The 22864-nt window shown below is 36.3% G+C and overlaps 2 long non-coding RNA genes across 2 annotated transcripts; one reads left to right on the top strand and one right to left on the bottom strand.

The window, feature by feature from the left end:
* Window positions 1-4889: 4889 nt before the first annotated feature.
* On the bottom strand, window positions 4890-7809 carry LOC132621196 (uncharacterized). The gene is made up of 3 exons (XR_009575451.1): window positions 7452-7809; window positions 6494-6544; window positions 4890-5133 (listed from the first exon to the last, which is right to left on the bottom strand). It is a non-coding gene; the product is annotated as an uncharacterized LOC132621196 (long non-coding RNA).
* Window positions 7810-20301: 12492 nt separating this feature from the next.
* On the top strand, window positions 20302-21874 carry LOC132623529 (uncharacterized). Its single transcript, XR_009576273.1, has 2 exons — window positions 20302-21261; window positions 21458-21874. It is a non-coding gene; the product is annotated as an uncharacterized LOC132623529 (long non-coding RNA).
* Window positions 21875-22864: the final 990 nt, after the last annotated feature.

Below are 22864 nucleotides of genomic sequence, written 5' to 3'. Positions count from 1 at the left end.
TGCTTAGAGTACAATTTCATGTGCTTTCTATAATATAGTAATAAAATGAAGTGTAGAACAGTAAAAGTAAAGAAATATGATAACGTAAAAGTGGAATACACGTGTACAGAGAATAGGTGGTAAACCAAGTACCACCTCCGTCCCAAAAAGATTGTCTTAGTTTCACGTTCTTGCTCAATATTTATTCTCTTCTCATGTATAGACGTATGCAGTTCAATTTTAATTCTTCTACACAAATTTATTTCTTCCATGCATTTTTACTTGTTCACTTTTGACTTTTTACGTTCTTTAAGAATTAATAAATCCCACGTCGATATATGTCATAGTACTGAATATTTATTCTCTTCTCATGTATACACGTATGCACTTCAATTTTAATTCTCCGACACATATTTATTTCCTCCGTGCACTTTTACTTGTTCACTTTTGACTTTTTACGTTCTTGCTGAATACTTATTCTCTTCTCATGTGTACACTTCAATTTTAATTCTCCGACACATATTTATTTCCTTTATGCACTTTTATTTGTTCACTTTTGACTTTTCACGTTATTTAATAATTAATAAATGAAGTACTCCCTCCATCCCATATTACTTGGCCACATGAATTGACTTTTCACGTTCTTTAAGAATTAATAAATGAAGTACACCCTTCGTCCAATATTACTTGGCCACATTACTATACTTGACTTTTCACATTCTTTAAGAATTAATAAATGAAGTACTCCCTTCATTCCATATTACTTGGCCACATTACTAAAAATATATGCCTATTTTTCTATTCTATATTTTTCTTCTTCTTATATATAAACGCTCAAGGTGGACGAACATAACAACAATAAGTTATAACAAAAGCAACTGAAATTGTACTCTAAGCAGAGACTAACATGTGTACATTTCAGAAGTTGAACATTAATTCTACCTCTTGTGTGTTTACTTTTTAAGTCCTCACAGGTCCGCAGTGTCTTAATTGTCCTTTCATTTCTTTCATTTGGCATGTACTCCCTCTGTCTCAATTTAAGTGTATACATTTGACTAGACATAGAGTTTAAGAAATAAATATAGACTTTCAAATCTTATGGTTCTAAATTAAATATGTATATAATATAATAAAGTATTCTTTGAATCTTGTAATTATAAACTTGACATATAAGATATTTGAATTGTCAACTTACTAAATGTAAAAAGAGGGACATAACCAAAATAAGACATTTTTATTTTATTTTTTAAGAACAAAAGCTCAAGTGGACGAGCACAGTAACAATAAGTTGTACAAAAAGCAACTGAAACTGAAATTGTACTCTACGCCATGACTAACATGTGTACATTTCAGAAGTTTAACATTAATACTACATTTTGTGTGTTTACTTTTTAAGTCCCCACGTGTCCGCAGTGTCTCAATTGTCCTTTCATTTCCTTCATTTGGCATATACTCCCTCTGTCTCAATTTAGGTGTCTATGTTTAGCTAGATTCGGAGTTTAAGAAATAAAGATAAACTATCTTGTGGTTCTAAATTAAAAATGTGTATAATATAATAAAATATTTTTTAAATTTTGTGATTATAAACTTGACTTATAGAAAATTTGTTCAATGATTAAAGTTGAGATTGGCTAACTGTTTCCTTTTTGGACATGACCTTACTTTTGGTAAAGTAAAAAAATTATTTGAAAAAACTTAGAGGAGACCCCCCATTTAGAGAAAATTAAGAGCCACTTTCTATGGAGGAGACACTAGTCCACTCAGAATTACTTTTATATTTAAGGGTCTTGGAATTCACATATACTAAGATGAAAAAAAAAACATTTTATTTTACTGTTCTAGTTATTTATTAATCTCCAATCCCCCAAAGATTCACCAATCACTACCATCTTTTTCCTTTTACCTTTCCATGACTACACTTACCTTCTGTTAAAAAATGGCTTTGAGGTATATTTTTGTTCAATGTTAAAGTTGGAAGTCTTGCTTTAAGATAACCTACTTGTTCTCGTTAGTGCGTTTCGCAACCGATGGTGTTTCAACTCGTAAATGGGGGTTTGTTTTGTAAAATAGATAACAATATCTTAATTTGAACTTGAAAAAAAGTTAAGTTGAATACTAGTTTGAATGTATATTTTAGTTGCTGTTTAATTCGTCGTGGTCGATTAGGCATATATTTAAATGGTAATTGGAAGAATCTTATTTAAAGTTAAATTTGAATAAGTATTTATCATTTTGAATATAATTTCATGACATGTATTTTGATTTTAATTTATGACTCTTATGATTAAAGTGTTTGATCCGTTCTAAATTTTTATTATTAATGTAAAAATAGGCCGATAATAATAGCAAAATCCCGGATTAAAAAAGGTTACTGAATTCCCCCCATTGCACACATCTTTTTTACTTGTCCTTTTAATTTTCTTTTCCTCACAAGAATAACGAGAGATAATTACTGCAAGTGAGAATGCCCCAAAAGATAAATAGCAAGTAGTGTTATTTAAATTCATTAAACTAACAATTAGGGACAGACATTTTTTACTTTCAAAATCAAATTGCATGGTTGGGAATCTTGCATTAACATTCTTTGTTCCTGCATTGGAATTTGTGTTTTAATAAAAACGGATTTTGACTTTTCACGTTGTTTCTGAATATTTATTATCTTCTCATGTATACACGTATTTAGTTCAATTTTAATTCTCCTACAAAAATTTATTTCCTTCGTGCACTTTTACTTGTTCACTTTTGACTTTTCAAGTTCTTTAAGAATTAATAAATCCCACGTCGATATATGTCATAGTACTGAATATTTATTCTCTTCTTATGTATACACGTATGCACTTCAATTTTAATTCTCCGACACATATTTATTTTGTCCGGACACTTTTACTTTTTCACTTTTCACGTTCTTCCTGAATACTTATTCTCTTCTCATGTATACATCAGGGGTGTACATGGACCGGGTTGGTTTGGTTTTTTTAAACACCAAACCAAACCAATTGCATCGGGTTTTTTAATTTATACACCAAATCAAACCAATAAAATTCGGGTTTTTCAACTTCGGATTTTCTCGGGTTTTTTTTTGGAATAGTCTTGATACAAAATATATAATTTTTACTTCAAATATTTCTTTAGTCCTAGTAAGATACAACTATATAATTAAGGTGTTTCATAAGAAAATAACACAAAATGCGAGAAGAGTGATGACATTGTAATAAAATATTCAACAAAAGATAATAAAATCGGTTAAAATAAATATTGCTAATTAATAAGCCATAAAAAAAATGACCATAATCTAAAAATACTAAGTCATGCTAAAATAAGTACGGCTAATAAGTATTAATTACAATGACAAGAAAAAAAACTTAAGTTATGTACTTTCACTCTCTAAACCAATTATACAAAACTAAAGAATAGATATCCAACATTATTTTCATTCCTAGTGGTAAATTGAATTTCTTTTGTTAGTATTAGTGTTGAGTTGGTTTTGGTGGACTTTATATGAGTTACTAACATCCATAAGATATAAAACTTATTGACATTCAAAATTCTAAGTTCAAGCTTGAATAATATGATAATAGATAAAAAAACTACGAAAAACTTAAGAAATATTTACAAATTACATTACAAATAAATATTTTTATGTATAAAATATTTTAAAAATTGAATACATGTAATGTCGGGTTGGTTTGGTTCGGTTTGACTTTTTTTAGCTAAAACCAAACCAAACCAATTATAATCGGGTTTTTTTTTTCAACACCAAACCAAATCAAACCAAACCACTAATCGAGTTTTTTTCTCAGTTTATCGGTTTAGTGCGGTTTGTCGGTTTACTTTGTACACCCCTATATACATGTATGTACTTCAATTTTAATTTTTCGACACATATTTATTTCTTCCGTGCACTTTTACTTGTTCACTTTTGACTTTTCACGTTATTTAAGAATTAATAAATGAAGTAATCTCTCCGTCCCATATTACTTGACCACATTACTTGACTTTTCACGTTCTTTAAGAATTAATAAGTGAAGTACTCCCTTCGTCCAATATTACTTGGCCACATTACTATACTTGACTTTTCACGTTCTTTAAGAATTAATAAATGAAGTACTCCCTTCGTCCCATATTACTTGGTCACATTAATAAAAATATATGTCTATTTTTCTATTCTATATTTTTCTTCTTCTTATATATAAACGCCCAAGGTGGATGAACACAACAACAATAAGTTGTACCAAAAGCAACTAAAATTGTACTCTAAGCAAGGACTAGCATGTGTACATTTAAGAAGTTGAGCATTAGTTCTACCTCTTGTGTGTTTACTTTTTAAGTCCCCACAGGTCTGCAGTGTCTTAATTGTCCTTTCATTTCCTTCATTTGGCATTGTTACACCCCGTATCTTAGAACTAAGGTTAGATTTGTATCATTAGAGTTTTAGCGGAAAAACTGAAGGTTTGAGCGTTTTACAAAAATGGTTAATAGGCCTACTTCGGGCAGCCATAATTCCTTGATTAGTTAGGAATTTGGGAAAGTACCCTTAATGAAAGTTGTAGTACGTAGAAATACCTTTCTAACGATATAAGGACCAGGCCAATCAGAGATCGGAGCAAGCAGATATGATCGTCTCAAGATGGCTAATAGTAAGACGCTTAAAATTCTATAGAATCGGCTAAGTTTTCAATACGTCTGCCTTCCAGTCTAATTTCGTGAAAATCCATTAATAATTTGAGAAAACTTAAAACGTGAAAGTTGTATGTAACGACCCAACTCCGTAGGCCCCGACTAGTGTCCGTGCTGGACACCCAAACGTACCCAATAACCCAGACTAGCATATCAGCAGAATATTTTTAAATGTAAAAGTCAATTGGCGTTAGTAATCATCATAAATGAACCGACATAGTACATGGGAGCCGATAAGGCTGTCACATATCATATCATCCCAAAACATATACAAAACCCACACAAGTATGTCTACAGACCTCTACAGATTATAACAGAATCATAAGACGGGACAGGGCCCCGTCATACCCCTGAATAGCATACATATATACAATAGCAGCAGAATGTACCAACATATAGGCTCTGGACAAAAGAGCACTCCCGAAATAGCAGAATAGATGTCCTAGGCAGGCGGGTCAGCAAATCTGTCGTCTGTACCTACGCGGCATGAAAACGCAGCCCCCGAAGGAAGGGGGTCAGTACGAAATATGTACTGAGTATGTAAAGCACGGAACGTAGTAAACAAAGTCATAATCGAAGCAGAAGATACAGAAAATGAACTGAATATCCAGATTAGCAAAATGCTGATCATATAGCATAAATAGTATTCGCTGAAAACATATGTCATACCTGGTCCCATTACGGAACAAGATCATAACCGAAACAGAACTTACAGAGAAGTGAGTGTACATTCGAAGTATCAAATGCATATTTTTAAAACATGAGGAGTGTGTACAGAAACATATACCATATCATATCCGACCCCTGCCAAGGGACTCGGCAAACAGAACGTGGCCACCCCCCGACGCTGGTGCCACCACACATAAGGAGCAGAATAGGGGATAACCCCGTAACATAACATATCATATCATATGAGATGGCCATATCAGATCATATCATATCAGAATGTGTGTACATGGCACAGCATACTCCACAACCCATGTACCTATATACCTTCCCCCTCACATCGAGGCACGGCGAACAATACAGTGGAATACGCTTGACAACATATCCTGGCCCGGGCTCAGTGGGGGAAACATTGAGGCATCCACGAATGGAGTAGTGAGGAACTAAATGCAATAAAAATACCATATATTTTCAGAGACTCAATGAGGCATATCGGATGACAAATCAAACCAATGAAATCGGACAGAGTCATAGTAAGTGTATGTCGTATGTCATAATGAGTTACGGAAGAATAATCCTTCAGGGATCATTTTCATATTCCAAAATAGTTTACCAGACTCGAGGGAATCATTAAAACAATTTTCCTTAGTAGTTAAAACGATAGTTAAAACGTTTCATTTTATATTGTTCGAAAATAAGGCAATAGTACACTAAAAGGCAAAGCGGGAATAGTGGGAGACTAAATGAGACACAAAATATCATACCTTTACAGAGATTCAATAAAGTATTTAGAATAAATATCATTGGTAGTTAGAAGAGTAGTTAAGGCGATTTCTTTAGAACAGCTTGAAATTAAGTTATAACACAAAAAGGGTAAAGTCGGAAATAGTGGGCCCACCTCGGGACAACCGAAGCGGTGGGCTCAAATTACGTATATTAAGCTTATGGAGTCACCTACGGAGGTCCTAGGGACATTTCATAACTTTCTAGACAATTTGCGGAAGTTTACACAATTCTTTAACAAAGCATACTTATAGGGTTCAATTCCAGTGAATGAAAAAGGGACAATTTGAAACGCGGATTCCGAAAGACAGAATATTTCCCGAGGCTCGAATCCGATCCTAGTACATCTAGGACATGCCAAAAGAAGAATTGGGATAGCTTTACATACCTTTTATGCTTTTTACGCCTTTCCAAGTTCACTTCCCGTTTCGTCCAAAATCTACAAATGGTCACATTTACCAAATGTTAACCCTAAGACTTTAGGACTGAAATATCAAATCAACACTTTTCTACAGAAATTTGGGCAGCATTTCCCCTATACATATAGCATCCCCGAGAATTCAACTCGGCCAAAACAATCAACAACAACCCAATAACAACACTAACAACAACAACAATAACTACAAGACACAATATGGCACAACTAGTTCCCTTTCTAACATAGTGCGATACTTCCATTTCAACTTCAAATTTCCAAACAAATCTCAAGGGTTTCACATTCATCATTAATCAAGATCATCACAATATAATTTGGAAGCATTTCATATCAATTCCACAAAATATTCACAAGATATACACAATATACAAGCTTTCCACCAAAGTCATAATTCCACCAAAACTTCTAACCTTTAACAAACATTTTCATAACATGTTTCTATCTTCCAACTTCATCAACAATCATCATACTTTACACCTTACGACTTCATTTCCACAATATCATAAAATCATATTAGAATGACATAACCTTTTACATTCCATTTCAATGCCAACTTAAATCATAATACCTTCCTTTACATTATAAGGATCACAACAACACAACCAACATATTAAACAAAATTAATTCATTCCCATTCTAATCTCCATATACCACACGGCCAATACCTATATTTCCAACTTCAACCAAATTCATTCTACTTTCATTCTCAATATGAATTCCATCATACTCACAACTAGAATACAACATAAATTTAACTCACCATACGTATATAACATACATACACACACGGCTACATGCCAACTTACATACCCACTTTGCAAACTTCCATATTTCCATACTTTCTACTCATTTCTACATACTACAACACAAACAAACCTTCAGAACATAATAACATGGAATGAATTCTTACCTTTTTCTCCAATCTTCTTCACTTAACCAAAGTGCGGAAACGATGAAACGGATGAACCATCTTCCAAAATAATCATACCACGTTGTAGAGGGTACTTGAATTGGTAGGAATACTACAAGAAAACAATTTTTGGAACAAGATTTAAGGTACTCAATTTCCATGGGTCTTGGCCGAAATGGCCCTTTGTTTTTGTTCTTCATCTTTTGTGTTTCTTGAAAATTCTAATGGATAAGTGATAATATATGGTCCCTTTCATCTATTTTAACACATGGAAAATTCATTAATTTTTTTGTGGGTTTGGGCCATGGATTTGGCCGGCCACGCTCTTAAACTTGGGCCTCATTTTTTTTTCTTTTCATTTTTCTTGGGCCAAACCGGTTGGTCCCGAGTTGGGCATAGCCCACTGACCTTTCGACCTTAAAACGTCCATATCTCCTTGTACCGACTTCACCTAGGAACCCACGACCTATGGTTGGAAAGCTAATTCAATTATCTATAACTTCTATCTCTTAGTATTTTTCCAAATTCCAAACTTATAATACCGTTTTTGCCCCTTCAAGTCAGGTCACCCGAAAACGTTTTCTTAAAATATTCGTTTGGAGGGCTTCCACTTTGATTTGGCCCAAGGGTCCTTCATGAGTTGTGTTTAACTTTACATATGTGATTCATATAGCTTGTCACATGTTCCAAAAAAACATCTTGACGTGTGGGCCCCACCTCAGCTTACAAATAATCCGACGTTCAAAAATACGGGATATAACATTGTAGCCCTTTGAAATATCTTTCCAAGGGTATATTATGGAACCTGAACAGAGTTATGTACAAGAAGTTATGCCTATTTCACCGAACACTGTATAGAACCGACACATGTCGCTTGTGAGGGCGCGTGCGATGGCTCCGTGTCATGGGACGATCGCACAAAAATACCCTCTCTGAATACTGACCTGCAGGTGGTCGCGCACTGCATGTGCATTGCGGGCCCATCGTGTATAAGGTCGGGTTTCAAGTCAAAAGTCGGGTTTTCGCGTTTTAAGTTATATTTAAGCTTGGGGTTTATTTCCCTAACAGCCCTAGTCACGAAAATCACCCTAAAGTCAGAGGGAACAAGTCCCAAGCCTCAAGAACCCTCCAAGGTAAGTTTTATCATGATTCTAGGTTGAATTCAAGTCCCTAATCCCTTTCTAGCTTGAGTAAACCCTTCTAATTGGAACATTATTGTTGGACGTGGAAACCTTAGAACTCGAATTCAAGAGGATTGGACTTCAAAAAGGTAATGCTTCTACTCTCTAATCATTTATAGTTGTGAATTGATGAGTTATTGGGAGAATAGTAAATGAGTTTGATAAAGAGAATTATATGAACTATGCTAGGGTTTTGGATTGTTGACTTGGAATTGTTGTAATCATGTGGGTGATAAAGAATGATGTTAATTACATCAAATTAAGATTGTAGAATCAACTAGAAGTAATAGAAAGGGAATTAGGTGAAGAAAACATTATTAATGAAGGTTGTGGAGCTTCATGCCCATCAAGTGTCTGATAAAATGCTTAGATGACCAAAGCATGAATATTGTTGCTAATATAGATTCCCTATGACTTGCATTGCTATAGATTAAAGTTGAAGGGATTGACGAACATTGTGATACACTCAAAAGCAGGAAGTCAAGGTATGTGAGGCTAACTATCTACGTTAGGGAATTTGTCGTAATTTGACTCTGAAATATCAAGACGGACAAATTTTTTGGCCAGAGTCTGAACCACCATGGTCAACGGATGCTCAGAAACAATAAATCGAGCTAAACTCCCCATACTCACTACCTTGCGACTTAAGGCATCAGCCACCACATTGGCCTTTTCGGGATGATATAAAATAGAGATATCATAGTCCTTCAGGAGATCCATCTATCGGCGCTGCCTCGAATTAAGATCTCTCTGGGTAAACACATATAGAAGACTATGGTGATCGGTAAAAAACTTCACAATGAACATCGTATAAATAATGCCTCCAAAGCTTCAAAGCGAAGACTACGGCCAACAACTCCAAATCATGGGTAGGGTAATTCTCCTCACAATCATCCATCCACTGGAAGGGAATATCCTTCTGGGTCAATCTGGTCAAGGACGAAGCAATGGCAGCAAAACCCTTCACAAAGCGACGATAATAACTGGCCAAACCCATAAAACTATGAATCTCAATAACAGTAGTGGGCCTCGCCCAACCTCTCACAGCCTCAATCTTCTGTGGATCAATCATAATCCCCTCCTTAGACACCACATGACCCAAAAATGCTACAGGCGCCAACCAGAACTCACACTTAGAAAACTTAGCAAACAGGCTATGTTTCTTCAACAACCCAAGAACAGTACGGAAATGGCTTTCATGCTCCCCTCTACTCTTGGAATACACCAAGATGTCATCAATAAACACAAGTACAAAGGAATCAAGGAACGACCTAAAGATGCCATTCATCAAAGTCATAAATGCAGTTGGGGCATTGGTAAACCATAAGACATCACTAGAAACTCATAGTGGTCATATCTCGTCTGAAATGCTGTCTTCGGAATATCGTCCACCCTGATCTTCAACTGGTGATAGTCGGAACGCAAATCAATCTTCAAAAACACCGAAGCACCCTGAAGCTGGTCAAACAGATCATCAATACGAGGCATAGGACAATTGTTCTGGATAGTGACCTTGTTCAGCAGGAGGTATTCAATACACATCCTCATGGTCCCATCTTCTTCTTCACAATAACACAGGAGCACCTCAAGGGGAGACACTCGGTCTAATGAACCCCTTGCTCAACAGATCCTGTAACTGCTCCTTAAGCTCTCTCAACTCAGCAGGTGCCATCCGATATGGTGGGATGGAAATAGGACGAGTGCTCGGGTCCACGTCGATGTAAAAATCAATGTCGTGATCGGGTGGCATACCCGGCAAATCCGATGGGAATACCTCCGCGAACTCGCTCACAATAGGGATAGACTCAAGGGGTGGAGATGCAACAGTCGTATCACGAACATGAGCTAAATAGACTAGACAGACCTTACTTACTAACTTCTTTTCCCGATGAAGAGAAATGATCTTCTTTGGGGCGGGACTAGGAGTACCTCTCCACTCAAGTCTAGGAATGCCTGGCATGGCTAAGGTAACTGTCTTGGCGTGACAGTCCAAGATCGCATGATAGGGAGAAAGCCAGGACATACCCAATATAATGTCAAAGTCCACCATATCGAGAATCATCAAATCTACCCAATTGTCATACCCCATAAAAGTAACCAAACAAGACCGGTAGAATTGATCAATAATCACAGAATCTCCAACCAGAGTAGACATATGAACAGGTATATTTATGCTATCACAAGGAAAATCCCAACCAATGGCATGAAATGCGGATACATACGAATAAATGGATCCAGAATCAAATAACACAGTAGCATACTTACCCCGAACAGAAATAATACATGCCGACGATGCACCAAGGATCTCTACTAGGGTCTAGCTGCTCCAGCCCCCGCGGCCTTAACTCTAACTGCACAGTCAACAATGACATGGAACGAAGTGCTCTCAGCCTCAAGCTGGACACAGGGTAGCTGGACAAGACCATCCAGCCCACTAATAAACCACCGGATTCTGCCGGCCTCTGTCGGAATCAAGGGGTAGGAGTAATGGGCCAGATAGGAGAAGGATATCGCATATGTAGTAACCGGTATACCCTCCTAACTGGAGATCGAGAAACTGACCTAGACGCTCGTCCCTCCGCGAACGAGGCACGTACCTCTCCAGAAAAATCTCATAGAACTATTCCCAAGTTAGTAGATACGTACACGCTGGTCTGCTAGCAAGGTCGTCTCTCCACCATGCCCTCGTGCCACAGCGGAATCGATGGGTAACATAGAAGACTCCGAGAGTATCCGTAATCCCAGTCGTGTGAAGTAGCTCGTGCGTGATCATGATAAACCCGTAGGAATCCTCGCCTAGCGCGCTAGTGAAAATTGGTGGAGCCAACCTCATGTACATCCTCCAGGTAGGCGTGTCGCGAATCCGCACCATATGTGGGGGAAGAGATAAAAGTCAAATACCAATTTGATCTTTCCAGATACCAAATTGAATAAAGTAGCACGAAGAATGAAAAGAAAGTGAGATTTCCTAAATGTCCTATAGCCTCCCGCAGATGATTACTGAGCTCATCGTGCCGATCTACGAGACTCTACTAGAAACGCTCTTGTATTAAAGACCGGCTAACCTAGGGCTCTGATACCAACTTTGTCACGACCTATTTTGCCTAAGTCGTGCGGGCACTTACCTTCCCAACTCGGTAAGCGAACCCTCAACCCAACAATACATAAATTAATGAAATTAAGTAACGGAATGGAATAAATGTTATATCCCGTAATTTTATACGTCGAGTTATTCGCAAGAGAATCGACTCAAGTTAAAGACGGGATCATTTTCGGGCACGAAACAGAAATCTTTAATTTCCGGTCTCTATTAGAAAATGAATTGCTTATGAATTTTACTTAGTGTAAAAATATTAATGGAAAGTTGGGATTAATTTACCATGATTAGATTATTAAGTGGGAATTAGTGATTAATTAATCTAATTATCAAAAAGTTGGCCCCACGACACGTGGCGAGATTTGGTTGGACTTGAATAAAGATGGACACATGTCATGAAAATTGACACATGTCCACTTTGTAAAGATAATATATAAGTATAAGTGAATGACTAAGTCATCACATATTCCACAAATTAATCTTGCAAATTAGGTTTTAGAGAGAAGGGCTCTCAAGCCTAGAGAGAGAAAGAAGTTCCCGCGCCACTATTCACGGGCGGTGTACTGTTCACGGCGCACTATTCACGGCGGCGCTACTGTTCACGCCGCCACTATTCACGGGTACTGTTCACGGCCAGCCCATTTTTGCCCCCTTCTACACAATTAATTGGAGAGATTTGAAGATTAAGAGGAGGAAAAAGATGGAGCTCATGGTAGCCATGGCTTTCTTGAAGACATTTCATGGTGAAAAATTAGAGCTTGTCTCTAAGGTAAGATTTAATTCTTTTCTACATGTTTTGGAGGTAGTTTAGACTTGTATAGCTTGGTAGATGTGTGTTGAATACAAACGGGTTATGTATGTTGATGTTGAATTATAAATTGAGCCGTGTAAGGGGGATGTTTTGAGTAAGAATGAGGAATTGATTTTAGTAGAATTATGTAGGAATTAAATGGTTAAATTTAAATTTGTGTTGTTTTATGGACATATTGCTATCCTTGCTAAATTGAAAGGATTGAGGGTATGATTATGTTCATATGATTATTGTTGTTGTTATCATGGGTTATGTGATGAGAATGAAGGAAATTAATGGTTAGAAACTTTATAGAGGTCGTGTGGGTGTGTGAAGAGGAGTGTGGCCGTGAGCCATATTAATGAAAGAGAATGGTGAATTAAAATTTATTTAGCTTGTTAGAGGTGTCGTTGTGACATTGATGACATAGATAAAGGGTTAACGAGTTGAGTTGGTGTTGAAATTGGTTGTATGTTGTTATGAGAAATTATGTGATTTTTATATAATTTTTATGCAATTATGAAAGTAAGATGCTAAATGTGAACTATGGTTGTTATTAATGAATTTGGAAGAAAACAACGCGATTTGGTAGTTTCGTTGCAATTGTAGAAGTTTCGAATGGAATATGGAAATGGGCGGAATGGTTCGAATCCTTGGATATTGTTTAAAATGTTATTGAAATATGTTTGGGTAATCTTGAGTTAGTTAATGAATATGGAAAAAAATGTTGATATTAGTTGGATGGTGTGAAGTTAGAATGGAAGAGTTACATTATGTGGAAAGGAAGGGAAAATTTTTGGATTGTTGGAAATGTTGTATGAATTGCTTAGAATGTCTTTAAGTATTGTTGGTATGGATTCGGGTTAGTATTTAAATATATAAGCATCGATGTTGGCTTGAAGGTAAGTCGTCGAGTTGAATTTATGAAAGTTGTTGAATGATGTAAAAGAGAGTTACTATTATTATTTTGCCTTTCAAATTGGTTATCAATGTTACTAGGTTGGTTATTGTGGTTGTTGTTGTTGATTTTGGACGAGTTAAATTCTCGGGTTGGCCTATTTACAGGGGAAATGCTGCCCAAATTTCTGTAGAATTTAGAATTAGTTTGGAATAAATGGCTTAAGTACCTATGGCTAATGTTTGATATTCGTTGGCGTATTCATAGGCCTTGGGGAGCCCGAGGCGTAGGTTGGGATTAACTTTAGTTGGGCAAACTTGGAGTGCGTACGAGGTATGTAAAGCGCAACCCTTCTTTCTTTTGGCATGCCTTAGTTTTTAATAGGCTAGATTATAAGCCTTGAGGAAAATTCTAAGATTCGAAATCCGAGCATGTTATGAGCCTTACAAATATTCCTTGGCACTCTTATGTATGATTTGATGAAATATGAACCGTTATGTCTTTGAAATAATCGCTTTCCGAACTTTGCATAAAAAGGTTTCACTTTAAAGAATTTCGTAATTTGTAAACGCCATATCTTTCACAGAAAGGCTCAGATTGCTTCAATAATTTTTGTAGAAGTTTATATGGCATATAATGAGTATGTTTTCCATAGGCGGGCCCGACTCGGGTAAATACCTGTCCGTGGGCCCCGCGACTTTCCTTTATGTAATTCGGGAACTTTTGAAAGAATTCGTTATGACTATTATTTCGATTTTCAAGTATGATCATTTTACTTATATTTGAGTCTATGATAATGATTTTATGCATATGGTTACTCATGACTCTGCTCGTGCGTTCTGTTATATCTTTCGCCGGTTCCCGGGCCGGTTCTGTTATCGTGCGCACTTTGATATACTCCGGAGTTATGCTGTGTTTATGGTTCACCGAGCTACTCGCAAAAGAGGGTCGGGTTCCACCTATATTTGGTGTTATGCTGTGTATGGCGTTATGTGGTGATGTGATATGTGACGGGGATACGGAGATTTGAAACTTTCTGGTGTTATGCTGTGTTATGGCGCCATCGACGGGTGGGCGACCATATTCTTCTGTACCCTATGCATTACTTACATATTTTTGAAAGTAAGCAAATTTTGATATGTTGGATTTGCACTTATGTTTGGTACTTCCATTTCGTTTATGTCTCAGATTTGCTTTCTGTATATTCTGCTTTGCATACTCAGTACATATTTCGTACTGACCCTCTTTCTTCGGGGGGCTGCGTTTCATGCCCGCAGGTACAGACGCACAGTTTGGTGATCTACCCATTTAGGACACCCTCTTCTGCTGTTTGGAGTGCTCTTCTCATTTCAGAGCACACATTTTGGTATATATTCGTTCGCTATGTATATATGTATTTGTTCAGGGGCACGGCGGGGCCCTGTCCCGCCATATGATTCGGTTTGTCTGTTTAGAGGTCTGTAGACGTATTTGTGGGTGTGTGTGCCTACTTCTGTACGGATGTGTTTGCATGACTCTATTCGTTATAGCAGCCTCGTCGGCGTGCATTTTGTATATGTTGTGGCAGCCTTGTCGGCGTGCATTTGTATATGCGTTTTGGGCCGTTGTGCCATTTGACAGCCTTGTCGGCTTTTGACATATTTGATAGCCTTGCCGGCTTTTTGACATCTATACATATATTTCCGCATACGGTTGCGTTGAGATGTGTTTGAACAGTTTGATATAGTTTGAGACGGCATATAGTAATTATGGCCGTATATGCTATTTGTGTGTGATCAAATATGGATAGGTATGTCAGGGTGCCCAAGTAGGGCGCCAGTCACGGCCTACGGGGTTGGGTCGTGACAATAAATACGTAAGTCTCACGATATATATATATATATATATATATATATATATATATATATATATATATATATATATATATATATATAAGTAGTATAATAGTGCGGAATAATAACAACACCCCCAGGGTCGGGTCTGAATAACGCAAGAGCATTTAAAGGAAAATAATACAATCTGGAATACTAATACATAAAGTATCTATGTCTCTGAATATAATAGGACACAAAGATAGAAAGTCTTCAAGGCAGCGGATGGCCATGCTCACCCTGGAAACTCAAGAGGAAGCTGAGACGACGATCAGCCACGTGTCACGGAAGTGGATCCGATCTGATGCTCTGCATTCATAAAAGAATGCAGCAAGTGCATGTCAATACAAACAACAGTACTAGTAGGCATCATCAGCCGACTAAGCATAGCTAACACAATTCAGATAATAAAGCAGCTAAGCAAATAAACCAACAGTATAAGATAATACAATCAGTTCCCAATATTCTTCATCGCCTATTTAAAGCATCTAATCCCCAAATGTGCCAAATCTGAATATATCCGATCTAATCCAACATCATAATACAACACCAAACATCTCAATAAAGTCATAATGCAATACAATAATGGTATGAATGCAATTCAATGTCATGCAAATGCGGTGTACATATGTACTCCTGACGGAAATATCGACGTCTCAGTAGCATAACCCAGCATGACTCGCGAAGTCTAAGTTCCATCCATCCCAGATCTTTGCCTAACAGAGACGGGACCCGGAATCTTTGCCCACGGATGGTTCTCACCGGCACCACCCTAGGGGACTCGCGAAGTCCATGCACTAACAACGATTCCGGAACTAACATCGGATATCGACCATGCAATAATGATTCCGAAATTGATCATCAGACATCGGCCATCTCACATCACTCAAGTAAAAGAGTTTTATCAAGTATCATCAATATCTCAACAGTGTATCATGGAAATGAGAGCGCGTGCAATGCATGAATCATATCAATAATCATGCTCAATATCACAAGTACCAACAATGGGTACACCAATAATATATCCGAATCACAAATACCGACAGTGGGTATGCCAATAATATAATCAAATCACAAGTACCAACAGTGGGCACACTAATAATATATTCAAGTACAATTAAACAATGGGTATGCCAATAATATAATCGAATCAATAGTACCAACAGTGGGTACGCCAACATTATATCCAAGTACAAATACAAATAACGGGTGAGCCAACTATATCAAAATCAAGATGATAAAACGGAATCCAATATCTACCAACGACTCATGGCATCAAGCCGGCACAATAGAACAATCAAATCACACCTAACGGGGTGGCTAGCCCCAAACACACAACAGGGCCCAACCTAAGGCAATATCCAACCCGACTTCATACCCGAAAGTTCACATGCTGTCTCCGATAATATAATCTAAATATGTGTTTTGCTATACGAACTCTCACTAAGGGTAAGCCATAACCTACTTGGATGGCCGAACCGCAACACCAACAACTCACTCCTTTGTCTTACCTTTCCGTTGAATCTCAGAACCAAAGTAGTCTAAGAATAATCGAAATCTAGATTAGAAATCATGAAGAATGATACTAATATTGCTAATTAGGTCAATTCTAGCCCTAGAAATTGGAGAAATGGGCCCACAAGGGAAAAATAGGAAATTCGGAAGCAAAATGCCAAATTAAGTACTAGATGATCTTAATCCAACCACTAATTGTTGATTTAACTCAAAGATTAGCCTAATTTCTGATTTCAAGCAAAACCCCCAAATTGGGTATAAACCCTAAGTCTTTGATTCCGAAATTCAACACTAGAAGTGGAAGATATATGATTAATAAGCTTAGATTAGTCAAAATCTAACATAAACATCATCAATTTCCTCATACATGAGCCTAAGGAAAAGTTCACCCAAACCCTCTTTCAACTTCCATCACTAAGGGATTATTAAGAGGGAAGGGGAAAATCTAGAATGATTGTGATTAAGGAAGAGTAAAGGAATAGGAAAGATTTACCTCCAAGAATGTCTCCAAAATATCTCCAGGAACTATTCCCCAAGCTCTAATTTTGAAATGGAAAATAATGAGGGTCTAAGGGCTTATTTAAATCACACTTAATGAAAATACTTGGCCCATGTCCGCCATGACGGTGACGGGGCCGTTGCAGTGGCACCGCTACAGCGCCCATAAGGCCACCATAGCGGCATGGAAACAATTACACATGGCCGCCCTAGCGGCCAACACACCGCAGCAGCGGTGCCGCCATATTGGGCACCAGGTACGAGAATCCCTCAGATTTTCTAAGTCCTCAATTGAAATCTCGGGCCATTCCCAAGGCTATCTGCTCACAAACCATCTACACAGACCCATATAAAAATATGCTACGAACGCATTCGTGGCCTCAAAATTTTCAACTGAGGCCTTGTTGACCGAGTCAACCCCCGACGCCATAATTCCAATCTCCAACCCAAGTCCCAAAATGCATCCAAGTGCATTGGGCACCGAACCCCATATACCCACAAGTCATAAGCAACCATTCGGACCTCTCGGAATCGATAGATTTCCAAAAACGGTCCGTCTACCCAGAAGTTAACTTTGGGTCAAAATGCGCTAGTCAATGCTCGAAAAAGGCGAAAATGTCGAAAAGACTATAACGACCAAACGGGTTATTACAGTATTCCTAAATGTCCTATAGCCTCCTGTTTATAAGTCTGGCGCGCTTCATACCCATAGACAAAACTCTACTAGACACGGCTCATAGATATCCCTATGACTGACCTGCTCTGATACCAAGTTTGTCACACCCCATCGCAGAGCATGACGGGCACTGACCCATAGGTTGGATACCGCCTGACGTAACATATACCATGATTATCATATAATATGACTCGAAGGACACCTGTACGAAACAAATTACTTGTTCATTTACAAAATCAAGATAAAATTAATTAAATCTTTCCCATCCTACCCTATCCGTCCCATATTACCTGGCTACTGAATATTTATTCTCCTCTCATGTATACACGTACGCACTTCAATTTTAATTTTCCGACACATTTATTTTCTCCATCCACTTTTACTTATTCACTTTTGATTTTTCACGTTATTTAAGAATTAATAAATGAAGTACTCCCTCCGTCCCATATTACTTGGCCACATGACTAAACTACTTTTTTATCCCATGTGGCCATATGTCATAATACTGAATATTTATTCTCTTCTCATATATACACGTATGCACTTCAATTTTAATTCTCCAACACATATTTATTTCCCCTGTGCACTTTTACTTGTTCACTTTTGACTTTTCACATTCCTTAAGTATTAATAATTGAAGTACTCCCTCTGTCCTATATTACTTGGCCACATTACTAGAAATACATGTCCAAATTACTTGTTCATTTACAAAACTAAGATAAAATTAATTAAATCTTTTTTCATCTTACCCTTAGTAATAAATGATCTTGAAAATAATCAATTTTGATTAGAATGTATTTATTGGAGAGAGCTAGGGATAAGATAGTAAAATACATCTTTTATTTATGATTTCTTAAGGGGCGTGCAAAAGGGAAAGTGGCAAGTAATATGGGACAGGGGGAGTATATATTTTACCATAATATTTATATTTATTGGTGTAAGTCTCAATAGCCTTAAAAAATGATTTGAAAATGAGTAATTACTGTGAAGGGTAAAACTAATAATACGAAGAAAAATTTCTTTCTCTTGATATGTTAACGTGGACAAGTAAAAGTGAACAGAAGGAGTGACTTTTAACCTCGTTTTCCTTCTTTGTCAATACTTTAAACGTGAAGAGAGGACGAGCAACAACAATGCAAATTTGTATCAAAGTTATATAAATTGTACACTTTAACCCACTACTTTTTTATCCCACTTGGACATATGTCATAGTACTGAGTATTTATTCTCTTCGCATGTATACACGTATGCACGTATGCACTTCAATTTTAATTCTCCTACACATATTTATTCCCTCCGTGTATTTTTACTTGTCCACTTTTGACTTTTCTTGTGCTTTAAGAATTAATAAATGAAGTATATATTTTATCATAATATCCATATTTATTGGTGTATAGTTTCAATAGCCTCAGAAAATGACTTGAAAATGAGTAATTAATGTGAAGGGTAAAATAACAAGAAGATTTTTTATTTCTCTTCATATGTTAATGTGGACCAACATCAAATAAAGTACTCGCAAAATTGAGAGAAGGTTTAGCCTTTCAAAATTTAATTTATTTTTTTAAAAAATAAATCAAGAAAGTATTAATTGTTGAATGTGTTAAAATCCTTAAAATTACTTATTCTGAATACGAGGAATTGAAGAAGTATATTTTAGCCGCTGGAACAGCCAAAGTGTTACATTTTCAATCCTATTGACTCACATGAGCTCATGTCGAACGTCAGGCATACAATTATTGAACACTTGATTTTTATATGCTTTTAATAATTAAATTAGAAAACCAGGAGAAAAGAATTCGTGAGTGTTTATCAAGGGGGGAAAAAAACTTACATGCTGCTATGGATGAAAATGACCGTGGTGAATGACACGTTTAAAATGTTTACTATTGTGTGTATTTAATTTCATAACACATGCATCTGATGTTTATACCAACTCAAAGAATTCAAGATATACTAATTGTATACATATCTTTATTACTTTAATATTAATAATAATAAACTGGAGTATACATTATCACTAAAGTTAAACTGTTTGATTTAGTGTAAACATAATAAGAGCAAATATATTTCCAAACAAAGTCCACAGGGCACACAGCAATAAGAATCTTCAAAGCATTTAATTTGTTGAATTTGAATATATAGGGTTAAGACAATTGTAAGTTAACTTAAACCGCATAACGTCCAAAAGATACAACTTACATGTGAACATTTTGTCCACAACTAATCAAATTTGAACAGAAGGGATATATCAGTGGAGTACTATATAATCAATGAGACTGACTTTCTCAAATAAAATGCTCACTTAGAAATACTGCTTGATATAGCTATAAGGCTTATCTATATAGATGCTTTGAACATTGCTCTGAATGCTACCATTTGGTATTTTTCAGAATAGTGGTGTGCTTGAAAGCTCTGCTTTACTTTTCGAGAACATACTTGCCTTTTGATTAATAGTCGTTGAAGGATGTTTCTGGTCATCAAGTAGCATTTTGTATGTTCTGGATGTGGAGTGGAAGTGAGATTATATCTAACTACGTGTTAATTTCTATTGGAATTTTTTTGTGCTTCTACTTTGTCTTTCATATTCTGAAGATTTATAACTTTTGGTTGTTTGCAGATTACAATATTCATGAGAAAAAGTTCAAGTTTTTCAAAATCAAAGGTGTACCCATCATATGTATTTTGAGGTTTCAGGTGGAAGATCATTTTGGATGGTGTATTTAGTTTTTCAAAACTCATGTTTGTGTAATTATAACCAAATTGATGGCATGAAGATATCTTTGCTATAGTTCAGTTATGTTTGCATACTTTATTTAAACACACTAAGCTGACCTACATATCAATGTACAAAAAGAAAGATAATCAGGGTTCCATTTTGTTAACTAGAACAAGAAAAGAGGAAGGTACTTAAGCTTCAGTTATGTTTATTGCGGTAAGATTCTCATCTTTTAACAAATTTTTATTCCTATTTTTATTACACTTAGTATGTATTATTTGTGTTCTTGAATTTCTTTTTTTATTTTAGGGAAAAAGGGTCAATATTTTGTATTTGTGGTTGTTGTCTTGATTAAAATTTTTAGAGTGGAGTTTTTGCTTTTAATTCGTGGAAGCTGAATTAATAGAAGGGCGCCGACCTATGATACAGTGTGATGATTGAATTAAAAGCTCCGGGTGGACCTTCTAAACAAACTTGAAATTCTTAACATTGACTTCATTGTTGAAAGGTACTGATGTTTAGCACATATCTTTTCAAATGGATGTTATGCCAGCAGTTGTCTTACCTGGTATGTTTGCATCCGCACCTTTTATTTTCTGTGGTGAATATTATGACTTATGATAAATGGTTGTCTTGGACGACTGTTCATAAAGAGAGCTATAATATACCGTAAGCGCTAATAAAACTGAGTTTACAGAGTACTTTTGTACCTTTCAAGAAAGGCACTTACTTTTGTTATGTAAAACCTTTCATGTACCAACTAGGCTTGGAAGCCTTGGAGTACCTTAAAAGCAACTGCAGAGGATTATGAAATGGCAACAGAATAAAAAAAGAAGATCAGAAGATGTTATTGCGCTTACACCAAAGCAAATTCAGGCTGTGATTCAGAATTTGGAAAACTGGAGGGACAACAGCCACCAGATAAAATGCTTGTGACTGTTCCTATTTATTATCTATGCAGTCGTTAATCGATAAACCAACAAGGAGAAAATGGTATGAAGGAGAAATTGGGAGTGAGATGCGAGTGAACAAAGCCGACCGGCAATTAGTAGATACAAGATTTAAGTCTAGCTAAAGAAGGTGCTTGAATATGTCAACATTTTTTATGTTTTTGGGTATCTATATCGTCTATGATAGTTGACTGTACTTTTGTTTAATTAAATAGGACGAGACTTGCTTTATTCTTGTGTCGATCCTTGCACATATTATACAAATAAGTTTCCTATATGTACATGTAGAAAACAGTTATCCTTCACACTTTGCTTTGATTATGTATGGAGGTGTGCTGCTATTGGCACAAGAGCAAATTGAAAGAAAGATTAGCTATATACTACTATGATGTTGCTCATTGGGGTTTTTTGACTACGTATATTATTTAGTTAGGAGCTATATTCGTCTTAAGAAAGAACCATCCAGTCTCCCTCCCTGCTATCTGGGGTGCTATGGTCTGTTTCTCTTTTTCGTTCTAACTGAAATTATATTTACTTTTCAAGTTTTGTGTGTCTGTCCTGTAAACTTTACAGCTTTAGGCTGAGAAGATGATAATATTATTGATTTTATTGTTCTACAGGCCGATGAAAATATGGTAGATGTTATTTCTTCATCCCTTGATGTAAGACAAGAAAAACATCCCCCATATGTTCTTTTATGTCCCTTCCATTTACTAAGAACACATGACATCAAGTAAGTTCATCGCATAAAGGTTAATTTGTTAGAACTTAGTTATTGATCTTCCAATGTTGGTTAAACATATAGAAGAGTTTGATTATTATATAAGAGGTTATATGTCTTGCTATTTTTAGGTAGGTCATGGTTTGCAAATCTATACACAGTTTGCTCGACTCAGTCAAACTATAGAGGAAAATAAGCAACTTAGTTTTCATTATCTCACTATGCATCTTCTGGAAATGTACAGACACCTTTTATACGGTAGGGAATCAACTGCTCAAATATTATACTCCCTCCGTCCCAATTTGTTTGACACTTTTCGCTTTTCGAAGGTAAAACATTCTCAACTACTTGAGAGTGACAAATAAAGCTGTTCAAATAAGAAATCAAATGTCTAAAATATATCTTAGCCTAAAGCTTTACTTAGCTTCTTCTCTTTGTTTTCTAACAATATTTGCATTATCATATATTTTGATGGTTTGGAAAAAAAAAAAAAAAAAAGA

The sequence above is a fragment of the Lycium barbarum genome, chromosome 12 (assembly GCF_019175385.1).
Source record: "Lycium barbarum isolate Lr01 chromosome 12, ASM1917538v2, whole genome shotgun sequence".
In the NCBI taxonomy this organism is placed as follows: domain Eukaryota; kingdom Viridiplantae; phylum Streptophyta; class Magnoliopsida; order Solanales; family Solanaceae; genus Lycium; species Lycium barbarum.
The sequence above is the reverse complement of the archived record's forward strand: the minus strand, read 5'-3'. Positions and strand labels throughout refer to the sequence as shown.